The sequence below is a fragment of the Vespula vulgaris genome, chromosome 8, assembly GCF_905475345.1.
Source record: "Vespula vulgaris chromosome 8, iyVesVulg1.1, whole genome shotgun sequence".
NCBI lineage: Eukaryota > Metazoa > Arthropoda > Insecta > Hymenoptera > Vespidae > Vespula > Vespula vulgaris.
In genome coordinates, this window is record NC_066593.1 from 8,673,844 (window position 1) to 8,687,617 (window position 13,774).

General features: G+C 27.0%; 1 long non-coding RNA gene across 1 annotated transcript in view; it reads left to right on the forward strand.

Moving 5' to 3' along the window:
* Nucleotides 1–13,774, forward strand: part of LOC127065948 (uncharacterized) — a 63,232-nt gene that overhangs the window by 4,319 nt on the left and 45,139 nt on the right. The window contains exon 3 of the long non-coding RNA XR_007782216.1: nucleotides 4,011–4,093. This is a non-coding gene — a long non-coding RNA (uncharacterized LOC127065948). The remainder of the gene's footprint in view (nucleotides 1–4,010; nucleotides 4,094–13,774) is intronic.

Here is a 13,774-nt window from a genome sequence, read left to right on the forward strand (position 1 = left end):
AGGCATATACGTATTACGTACATACGCGTACACGTGCATACAGAAAAATTAAGAAAAAAATAGCAAAATAGAGCGAGGAAGAGAGAGAGAGAGAGAGAGATGAAAGTTCATTGTTTACGAGGAAGGACGTCTGTCCTAACAAACGGAGTTTTCGATGAGGTCTCGTATTTTTGTATTCCTGTTGCTTTTTTTTATTTTTTGATTTTGATTAATTAACTAATTAAATTATAAAAATTTTAATATATATATATATATATATATATATATATATATATATATATAATATTATTACACTGAAAGAAAAAGAGAATGTTTATACCATTTACTAGCTGACGTATACAAAGCAAATCTTATTACAATGTTTATATGTTTCTCTATAAGCTGAAATATCTAAATCCACCTTATGTTATTTACTTTCTGTCGAATATCGTATGAGATCAGTCTTTCGGCAACCACCAAGGTGGAATGTTGGAAGATCCCATATAAACATACGTTTGTAAATAGATACATATGTACATAACTAGATACATAATATACACACCCACGCACACATACACAAAGTATACAGTAGTCTTTCTCTTGGGTATTGCTTGAGATTTTCTTATATTGTATGGACAGTAACGAGCAACCTTTGTTCTGCAATGAGCCAAAATTAAATATCTGATATTGTTATTGATACATTATGAACTAAAAATGTTTAAATTGATTAAAAAGATATTAATACTTGATAGAAAAAGAAAAAATTACACATTATTGAAGGGTATTTGTTATTTTCGGCATCAATTTACAATGAAATGTTTTCTATAATCCTATTGATTTTTTATTAGCAATACTTTTAATGTGTACGCATAAATGTATGTATATATATCTTTGTAATGGAACGAAATCTATTAGTTGTTTATTTTTAATTAGATATATGATTCTACTTCTCGTTAATAAACTTTACATTATTATATTGGAAGATACAATGGAAGATATCGAATTAAACTCTAATACAATCTTTTATTCGTTTGTCGTTAACGTTAAGACTTTTGATAAAAGATTTCAATACTTCGGTTAATAGTTAAAATGCCTTTCAACTGGCCGTAGATAACAAAGCTCTTCACAAATGTTTCAACGTAAGATGTAATACCACTGATTAAGAAATTCACTAATTATAGTCGACTATTGTCATTTTTCGATGCAAGATGTAAGTCGTATTTGCATTGATACGCAGATGAATACGTATATGATAATGTTTTTTTATAAACCCTGAGTTTATTTCTGATACAGATTGAGATATATACAGATATATATATATATATATATATATATATATATATATATATATACATATATATTATATATTATATATAATATGTATATATATATACAGAGAGAGAGAGAGAGAGAGAGAGAGAGAGAGAGAAAGAAAGGGTAAACGAATCGAGAATTTGAATAAAACAAAGAACGATATCGAGATTAAATTGAAAAGAAACTTTGTTAGCTCTTGACAAAAAGGCATTCGATAAGGAAGCATTAGGCGTCCAAAGTACAATTATATCAAAAACCCATTCAAATTAAAGAAGATTACATATGTATCTGATTATGATACCTTATATTTCTTATTATTCATATAAAAGAAAAGAAAAAGAAAAAAAAAACAGTTAAGAAGAATAAGAAAGAAATCTCATCTTTATTTCCCAATATCTTCAATTATGATGGATTTCTAAATACAATAAGGATAATAATAACAATAATAACAACAACAATAATATGCAGAAGAAGAAGAAGAAGAAGAATAAAGTATCTTGGTATATTCAATTTTGCTTTCTTGTTCTTATGTAGTATATGTATCTAGTACAATGTAAATTTTAATGTGGGATTTCATTTAAACGTGTCATTTAATGCGTATTATGATTAATATGCATTATTCATACACATATCAAGGTATGTGTATTTAAATGAATATAGAATTTATACCTCGTTGACAAATTAAATTTACAATATTGAAATAAGGGTGTCACGATCAGGTACACCTATCACGTTCGATCGTCGACGATCTTTCTATATATAAAATATATCGATACCAAACGATATTACATTTGTTGAAAGGCATATACGTATTACGTACATACGCGTACACGTGCATACAGAAAAATTAAGAAAAAAATAGCAAAATAGAGCGAGGAAGAGAGAGAGAGAGAGAGAGATGAAAGTTCATTGTTTACGAGGAAGGACGTCTGTCCTAACAAACGGAGTTTTCGATGAGGTCTCGTATTTTTGTATTCCTGTTGCTTTCTTTTATTTTTTGATTTTGATTAATTAACTAATTAAATTATAAAAATTTTAATATATATATATATACATATATATATATATATAATATTATTACACTGAAAGAAAAAGAGAATGTTTATACCATTTACTAGCTGACGTATACAAAGCAAATCTTATTACAATGTTTATATGTTTCTCTATAAGCTGAAATATCTAAATCCACCTTATGTTATTTACTTTCTGTCGAATATCGTATGAGATCAGTCTTTCGGCAACCACCAAGGTGGAATGTTGGAAGATCCCATATAAACATACGTTTGTAAATAGATACATATGTTCATAACTAGATACATAATATACACACCCACGCAACCATACACAAAGTATACAGTAGTCTTTCTCTTGGGTATTGCTTGAGATTTTCTTATATTGTATGGACAGTAACGAGCAACCTTTCTTCTGCAATGAGCCAAACTTAAATATCTGATATTGTTATTGATAGAATTCATTATGAACTAAAAATGTTTAAATTGATTAAATAGAAATTAATACTTGATAGAAAAAGAAAAAATTACACATTATTGAAGGGTATTTGTTATTTTCGGCATCAAATTACAATGAAATGTTTTCTATAATCCTATTGATTTTTTATTAGCAATACTTTTAATGTGTACGCATAAATGTATGTATATATATCTTTGTAATGGAACGAAATCTATTAGTTGTTTATTTTTAATTAGATATATGATTCTACTTCTCGTTAATAAACTTTACATTATTATATTGGAAGATACAATGGAAGATATCGAATTAAACTCTAATACAATCTTTTATTCGTTTGTCGTTAACGTTAAGACTTTTGATAAAAGATTTCAATACTTCGGTTAATAGTTAAAATGCCTTTCAACTGGCCGTAGATAACAAAGCTCTTCACAAATGTTTCAACGTAAGATGTAATACCACTGATTAAGAAATTCACTTATTATAGTCGACTATTGTCATTTTTCGATGCAAGATGTAAGTCGTATTTGCATTGATACGCAGATGAATACGTATATGATAATGTTTTTTTATAAACCCTGAGTTTATTTCTGATACAGATTGAGATATATACAGATATATATATATATATATATATATATATATATATATATATATATATATATATTATATATAATATGTATATATATATACAGAGAGAGAGAAAGAGAGAGAGAGAGAGAGAGAGAAAGAAAGGGTAAACGAATCGAGAATTTGAATAAAACAAAGAACGATATCGAGATTAAATTGAAAAGAAACTTTGTTAGCTCTTGACAAAAAGGCATTCGATAAGGAAGCATTAGGCGTCCAAAGTACAATTATATCAAAAACCCATTCAAATTAAAGAAGATTACATATGTATCTGATTATGATACCTTATATTTCTTATTATTCATATAAAAGAAAAGAAAAAGAAAAAAAAAAACAGTTAAGAAGAATAAGAAAGAAATCTCATCTTTATTTCCCAATATCTTCAATTATGATAGATTTCTAAATACAATAAGGATAATAATAACAATAATAACAACAACAATAATATGCAGAAGAAGAAGAAGAAGAAGAATAAAGTATCTTGGTATATTCAATTTTGCTTTCTTGTTCTTATGTAGTATATGTATTTAGTACAATGTAAATTTTAATGTGGGATTTCATTTAAACGTGTCATTTAATGCGTATTATGATTAATATGCATTATTCATACACATATCAAGGTATGTGTATTTAAATGAATATAGAATTTATACCTCGTTGACAAATTAAATTTACAATATTGAAATAAGGGCGTCACGATCAGGTACACGCATCACGTTCGATCGTCGACGATCTTTCTATATATAAAATATATCGATACCAAACGATATTACATTTGTTGAAAGGCATATACGTATTACGTACATACGCGTACACGTGCATACAGAAAAATTAAGAAAAAAATAGCAAAATAGAGCGAGGAAGAGAGAGAGAGAGAGAGAGAGATGAAAGTTCATTGTTTACGAGGAAGGACGTCTGTCCTAACAAACGGAGTTTTCGATGAGGTCTCGTATTTTTGTATTCCTGTTGCTTTCTTTTATTTTTTGATTTTGATTAATTAACTAATTAAATTATAAAAATTTTAATATATATATATATAATATTATTACACTGAAAGAAAAAGAGAATGTTTATACCATTTACTAGCTGACGTATACAAAGCAAATCTTATTACAATGTTTATATGTTTCTCTATAAGCTGAAATATCTAAATCCACCTTATGTTATTTACTTTCTGTCGAATATCGTATGAGATCAGTCTTTCGGCAACCACCAAGGTGGAATGTTGGAAGATCCCATATAAACATACGTTTGTAAATAGATACATATGTACATAACTAGATACATAATATACACACCCACGCACACATACACAAAGTATACAGTAGTCTTTCTCTTGGGTATTGCTTGAGATTTTCTTATATTGTATGGACAGTAACGAGCAACCTTTGTTCTGCAATGAGCCAAAATTAAATATCTGATATTGTTATTGATACATTATGAACTAAAAATGTTTAAATTGATTAAAAAGAAATTAATACTTGATAGAAAAAGAAAAAATTACACATTATTGAAGGGTATTTGTTATTTTCGGCATCAAATTACAATGAAATGTTTTCTATAATCCTATTGATTTTTTATTAGCAATACTTTTAATGTGTACGCATAAATGTATGTATATATATCTTTGTAATGGAACGAAATCTATTAGTTGTTTATTTTTAATTAGATATATGATTCTACTTCTCGTTAATAAACTTTACATTATTATATTGGAAGATACAATGGAAGATATCGAATTAAACTCTAATACAATCTTTTATTCGTTTGTCGTTAACGTTAAGACTTTTGATAAAAGATTTCAATACCTCGGTTAATAGTTAAAGTGCCTTTCAACTGGCCGTAGATAACAAAGCTCTTCACAAATGTATCAACGTAAGATGTAATACCACTGATTAAGAAATTCACTAATTATAGTCGACTATTGTCATTTTTCGATGCAAGATGTAAGTCGTATTTGCATTGATACGCAGATGAATACGTATATGATAATGTTTTTTTATAAACCCTGAGTTTATTTCTGATACAGATTGAGATATATACAGATATATATATATATATATATATATATATATATATATATATATATATATATTATATATAATATGTATATATATATACAGAGAGAGAAAGAGAGAGAGAGAGAGAGAGAGAAAGAAAGGGTAAACGAATCGAGAATTTGAATAAAACAAAGAACGATATCGAGATTAAATTGAAAAGAAACTTTGTTAGCTCTTGACAAAAAGGCATTCGATAAGGAAGCATTAGGCGTCCAAAGTACAATTATATCAAAAACCCATTCAAATTAAAGAAGATTACATATGTATCTGATTATGATACCTTATATTTCTTATTATTCATATAAAAGAAAAGAAAAAGAAAAAAAAAAACAGTTAAGAAGAATAAGAAAGAAATCTCATCTTTATTTCCCAATATCTTCAATTATGATAGATTTCTAAATACAATAAGGATAATAATAACAATAATAACAACAACAATAATATGCAGAAGAAGAAGAAGAAGAAGAATAAAGTATCTTGGTATATTCAATTTTGCTTTCTTGTTCTTATGTAGTATATGTATTTAGTACAATGTAAATTTTAATGTGGGATTTCATTTAAACGTGTCATTTAATGCGTATTATGATTAATATGCATTATTCATACACATATCAAGGTATGTGTATTTAAATGAATATAGAATTTATACCTCGTTGACAAATTAAATTTACAATATTGAAATAAGGGCGTCACGATCAGGTACACGCATCACGTTCGATCGTCGACGATCTTTCTATATATAAAATATATCGATACCAAACGATATTACATTTGTTGAAAGGCATATACGTATTACGTACATACGCGTACACGTGCATACAGAAAAATTAAGAAAAAAATAGCAAAATAGAGCGAGGAAGAGAGAGAGAGAGAGAGAGATGAAAGTTCATTGTTTACGAGGAAGGACGTCTGTCCTAACAAACGGAGTTTTCGATGAGGTCTCGTATTTTTGTATTCCTGTTGCTTTCTTTTATTTTTTGATTTTGATTAATTAACTAATTAAATTATAAAAATTTTAATATATATATATATATAATATTATTACACTGAAAGAAAAAGAGAATGTTTATACCATTTACTAGCTGACGTATACAAAGCAAATCTTATTACAATGTTTATATGTTTCTCTATAAGCTGAAATATCTAAATCCACCTTATGTTATTTACTTTCTGTCGAATATCGTATGAGATCAGTCTTTCGGCAACCACCAAGGTGGAATGTTGGAAGATCCCATATAAACATACGTTTGTAAATAGATACATATGTACATAACTAGATACATAATATACACACCCACGCACACATACACAAAGTATACAGTAGTCTTTCTCTTGGGTATTGCTTGAGATTTTCTTATATTGTATGGACAGTAACGAGCAACCTTTGTTCTGCAATGAGCCAAAATTAAATATCTGATATTGTTATTGATACATTATGAACTAAAAATGTTTAAATTGATTAAAAAGAAATTAATACTTGATAGAAAAAGAAAAAATTACACATTATTGAAGGGTATTTGTTATTTTCGGCATCAATTTACAATGAAATGTTTTCTATAATCCTATTGATTTTTTATTAGCAATACTTTTAATGTGTACGCATAAATGTATGTATATATATCTTTGTAATGGAACGAAATCTATTAGTTGTTTATTTTTAATTAGATATATGATTCTACTTCTCGTTAATAAAGTTTACATTATTATATTGGAAGGTACAATGGAAGATATCGAATTAAACTCTAATACAATCTTTTATTCGTTTGTCGTTAACGTTAAGACTTTTGATAAAAGATTTCAATACTTCGGTTAATAGTTAAAATGCCTTTCAACTGGACGTAGATAACAAAGCTCTTCACAAATGTATCAACGTAAGATGTAATACCACTGATTAAGAAATTCACTAATTATAGTCGACTATTGTCATTTTTCGATGCAAGATGTAAGTCGTATTTGCATTGATACGCAGATGAATACGTATATGATAATGTTTTTTTATAAACCCTGAGTTTATTTCTGATACAGATTGAGATATATACAGATATATATATATATATATATATATATATATATATATATATATATATACATATATATTATATATTATATATAATATGTATATATATATACAGAGAGAGAGAGAGAGAGAGAGAGAGAGAGAGAGAGAGAAAGAAAGGGTAAACGAATCGAGAATTTGAATAAAACAAAGAACGATATCGAGATTAAATTGAAAAGAAACTTTGTTAGCTCTTGACAAAAAGGCATTCGATAAGGAAGCATTAGGCGTCCAAAGTACAATTATATCAAAAACCCATTCAAATTAAAGAAGATTACATATGTATCTGATTATGATACCTTATATTTCTTATTATTCATATAAAAGAAAAGAAAAAGAAAAAAAAAACAGTTAAGAAGAATAAGAAAGAAATCTCATCTTTATTTCCCAATATCTTCAATTATGATGGATTTCTAAATACAATAAGGATAATAATAACAATAATAACAACAACAATAATATGCAGAAGAAGAAGAAGAAGAAGAATAAAGTATCTTGGTATATTCAATTTTGCTTTCTTGTTCTTATGTAGTATATGTATCTAGTACAATGTAAATTTTAATGTGGGATTTCATTTAAACGTGTCATTTAATGCGTATTATGATTAATATGCATTATTCATACACATATCAAGGTATGTGTATTTAAATGAATATAGAATTTATACCTCGTTGACAAATTAAATTTACAATATTGAAATAAGGGTGTCACGATCAGGTACACGCATCACGTTCGATCGTCGACGATCTTTCTATATATAAAATATATCGATACCAAACGATATTACATTTGTTGAAAGGCATATACGTATTACGTACATACGCGTACACGTGCATACAGAAAAATTAAGAAAAAAATAGCAAAATAGAGCGAGGAAGAGAGAGAGAGAGAGAGAGATGAAAGTTCATTGTTTACGAGGAAGGACGTCTGTCCTAACAAACGGAGTTTTCGATGAGGTCTCGTATTTTTGTATTCCTGTTGCTTTCTTTTATTTTTTGATTTTGATTAATTAACTAATTAAATTATAAAAATTTTAATATATATATATATACATATATATATATATATAATATTATTACACTGAAAGAAAAAGAGAATGTTTATACCATTTACTAGCTGACGTATAGAAAGCAAATCTTATTACAATGTTTATATGTTTCTCTATAAGCTGAAATATCTAAATCCACCTTATGTTATTTACTTTCTGTCGAATATCGTATGAGATCAGTCTTTCGGCAACCACCAAGGTGGAATGTTGGAAGATCCCATATAAACATACGTTTGTAAATAGATACATATGTACATAACTAGATACATAATATACACACCCACGCACACATACACAAAGTATACAGTAGTCTTTCTCTTGGGTATTGCTTGAGATTTTCTTATATTGTATGGACAGTAACGAGCAACCTTTGTTCTGCAATGAGCCAAAATTAAATATCTGATATTGTTATTGATACATTATGAACTAAAAATGTTTAAATTGATTAAAAAGATATTAATACTTGATAGAAAAAGAAAAAATTACACATTATTGAAGGGTATTTGTTATTTTCGGCATCAAATTACAATGAAATGTTTTCTATAATCCAATTGATTTTTTATTAGCAATACTTTTAATGTGTACGCATAAATGTATGTATATATATCTTTGTAATGGAACGAAATCTATTAGTTGTTTATTTTTAATTAGATATATGATTCTACTTCTCGTTAATAAACTTTACATTATTATATTGGAAGATACAATGGAAGATATCGAATTAAACTCTAATACAATCTTTTATTCGTTTGTCGTTAACGTTAAGACTTTTGATAAAAGATTTCAATACCTCGGTTAATAGTTAAAGTGCCTTTCAACTGGCCGTAGATAACAAAGCTCTTCACAAATGTATCAACGTAAGATGTAATACCACTGATTAAGAAATTCACTAATTATAGTCGACTATTGTCATTTTTCGATGCAAGATGTAAGTCGTATTTGCATTGATACGCAGATGAATACGTATATGATAATGTTTTTTTATAAACCCTGAGTTTATTTCTGATACAGATTGAGATATATACATATATATATATATATATATATATATATATATATATATATATATATATATACATATATATTATATATTATATATAATATGTATATATATATACAGAGAGAGAGAGAGAGAGAGAGAGAGAAAGAAAGGGTAAACGAATCGAGAATTTGAATAAAACAAAGAACGATATTGAGATTAAATTGAAAAGAAACTTTGTTAGCTCTTGACAAAAAGGCATTCGATAAGGAAGCATTAGGCGTCCAAAGTACACTTATATCAAAAACCCATTCAAATTAAAGAAGATTACATATGTATCTGATTATGATACCTTATATTTCTTATTATTCATATAAAAGAAAAGAAAAAGAAAAAAAAAACAGTTAAGAAGAATAAGAAAGAAATCTCATCTTTATTTCCCAATATCTTCAATTATGATATATTTCTAAATACAATAAGGATAATAATAACAATAATAACAACAACAATAATATGCAGAAGAAGAAGAAGAATAAAGTATCTTGGTATATTCAATTTTGCTTTCTTGTTCTTATGTAGTATATGTATCTAGTACAATGTAAATTTTAATGTGGGATTTCATTTAAACGTGTCATTTAATGCGTATTATGATTAATATGCATTATTCATACACATATCAAGGTATGTGTATTTAAATGAATATAGAATTTATACCTCGTTGACAAATTAAATTTACAATATTGAAATAAGGGTGTCACGATCAGGTACACGCATCACGTTCGATCGTCGACAATCTTTCTATATATAAAATATATCGATACCAAACGATATTACATTTGTTGAAAGGCATATACGTATTACGTACATACGCGTACACGTGCATACAGAAAAATTAAGAAAAAAATAGCAAAATAGAGCGAGGAAGAGAGAGAGAGAGAGAGAGAGATGAAAGTTCATTGTTTACGAGGAAGGACGTCTGTCCTAACAAACGGAGTTTTCGATGAGGTCTCGTATTTTTGTATTCCTGTTGCTTTCTTTTATTTTTTGATTTTGATTAATTAACTAATTAAATTATAAAAATTTTAATATATATATATACATATATATATATATATAATATTATTACACTGAAAGAAAAAGAGAATGTTTATACCATTTACTAGCTGACGTATACAAAGCAAATCTTATTACAATGTTTATATGTTTCTCTATAAGCTGAAATATCTAAATCCAGCTTATGTTATTTACTTTCTGTCGAATATCGTATGAGATCAGTCTTTCGGCAACCACCAAGGTGGAATGTTGGAAGATCCCATATAAACATACGTTTGTAAATAGATACATATGTACATAACTAGATACATAATATACACACCCACGCACACATACACAAAGTATACAGTAGTCTTTCTCTTGGGTATTGCTTGAGATTTTCTTATATTGTATGGACAGTAACGAGCAACCTTTGTTCTGCAATGAGCCAAAATTAAATATCTGATATTGTTATTGATACATTATGAACTAAAAATGATTAAATTGATTAAAAAGAAATTAATACTTGATAGAAAAAGAAAAAATTACACATTATTGAAGGGTATTTGTTATTTTCGGCATCAATTTACAATGAAATGTTTTCTATAATCCTATTGATTTTTTATTAGCAATACTTTTAATGTGTACGCATAAATGTATGTATATATATCTTTGTAATGGAACGAAATCTATTAGTTGTTTATTTTTAATTAGATATATGATTCTACTTCTCGTTAATAAACTTTACATTATTATATTGGAAGATACAATGGAAGATATCGAATTAAACTCTAATACAATCTTTTATTCGTTTGTCGTTAACGTTAAGACTTTTGATAAAAGATTTCAATACTTCGGTTAATAGTTAAAATGCCTTTCAACTGGACGTAGATAACAAAGCTCTTCACAAATGTATCAACGTAAGATGTAATACCACTGATTAAGAAATTCACTAATTATAGTCGACTATTGTCATTTTTCGATGCAAGATGTAAGTCGTATTTGCATTGATACGCAGATGAATACGTATATGATAATGTTTTTTTATAAACCCTGAGTTTATTTCTGATACAGATTGAGATATATACAGATATATATATATATATATACATATATATTATATATTATATATAATATGTATATATATATATACAGAGAGAGAGAGAGAGAGAGAGAGAGAGAGAGAGAGAGAAAGAAAGGGTAAACGAATCGAGAATTTGAATAAAACAAAGAACGATATCGAGATTAAATTGAAAAGAAACTTTGTTAGCTCTTGACAAAAAGGCATTCGATAAGGAAGCATTAGGCGTCCAAAGTACAATTATATCAAAAACCCATTCAAATTAAAGAAGATTACATATGTATCTGATTATGATACCTTATATTTCTTATTATTCATATAAAAGAAAAGAAAAAGAAAAAAAAAACAGTTAAGAAGAATAAGAAAGAAATCTCATCTTTATTTCCCAATATCTTCAATTATGATAGATTTCTAAATACAATAAGGATAATAATAACAATAATAACAACAACAATAATATGCAGAAGAAGAAGAAGAAGAAGAATAAAGTATCTTGGTATATTCAATTTTGCTTTCTTGTTCTTATGTAGTATATGTATCTAGTACAATGTAAATTTTAATGTGGGATTTCATTTAAACGTGTCATTTAATGCGTATTATGATTAATATGCATTATTCATACACATATCAAGGTATGTGTATTTAAATGAATATAGAATTTATACCTCGTTGACAAATTAAATTTACAATATTGAAATAAGGGTGTCACGATCAGGTACACGCATCACGTTCGATCGTCGACGATCTTTCTATATATAAAATATATCGATACCAAACGATATTACATTTGTTGAAAGGCATATACGTATTACGTACATACGCGTACACGTGCATACAGAAAAATTAAGAAAAAAATAGCAAAATAGAGCGAGGAAGAGAGAGAGAGAGAGAGAGATGAAAGTTCATTGTTTACGAGGAAGGACGTCTGTCCTAACAAACGGAGTTTTCGATGAGGTCTCGTATTTTTGTATTCCTGTTGCTTTCTTTTATTTTTTGATTTTGATTAATTAACTAATTAAATTATAAAAATTTTAATATATATATATATATGTATATATATATATATAATATTATTACACTGAAAGAAAAAGAGAATGTTTATACCATTTACTAGCTGACGTATACAAAGCAAATCTTATTACAATGTTTATATGTTTCTCTATAAGCTGAAATATCTAAATCCACCTTATGTTATTTACTTTCTGTCGAATATCGTATGAGATCAGTCTTTCGGCAACCACCAAGGTGGAATGTTGGAAGATCCCATATAAACATACGTTTGTAAATAGATACATATGTACATAACTAGATACATAATATACACACCCACGCACACATACACAAAGTATACAGTAGTCTTTCTCTTGGGTATTGCTTGAGATTTTCTTATATTGTATGGACAGTAACGAGCAACCTTTGTTCTGCAATGAGCCAAAATTAAATATCTGATATTGTTATTGATACATTATGAACTAAAAATGTTTAAATTGATTAAAAAGATATTAATACTTGATAGAAAAAGAAAAAATTACACATTATTGAAGGGTATTTGTTATTTTCGGCATCAATTTACAATGAAATGTTTTCTATAATCCTATTGATTTTTTATTAGCAATACTTTTAATGTGGTACGCATAAATGTATGTATATATATCTTTGTAATGGAACGAAATCTATTAGTTGTTTATTTTTAATTAGATATATGATTCTACTTCTCGTTAATAAACTTTACATTATTATATTGGAAGATACAATGGAAGATATCGAATTAAACTCTAATACAATCTTTTATTCGTTTGTCGTTAACGTTAAGACTTTTGATAAAAGATTTCAATACTTCGGTTAATAGTTAAAATGCCTTTCAACTGGCCGTAGATAACAAAGCTCTTCACAAATGTTTCAACGTAAGATGTAATACCACTGATTAAGAAATTCACTAATTATAGTCGACTATTGTCATTTTTCGATGCAAGATGTAAGTCGTATTTGCATTGATACGCAGATGAATACGTATATGATAATGTTTTTTTATAAACCCTGAGTTTATTTCTGATACAGATTGAGATATATACAGATATATATATATATATATATATATATATATATATATATATATATATATATATAT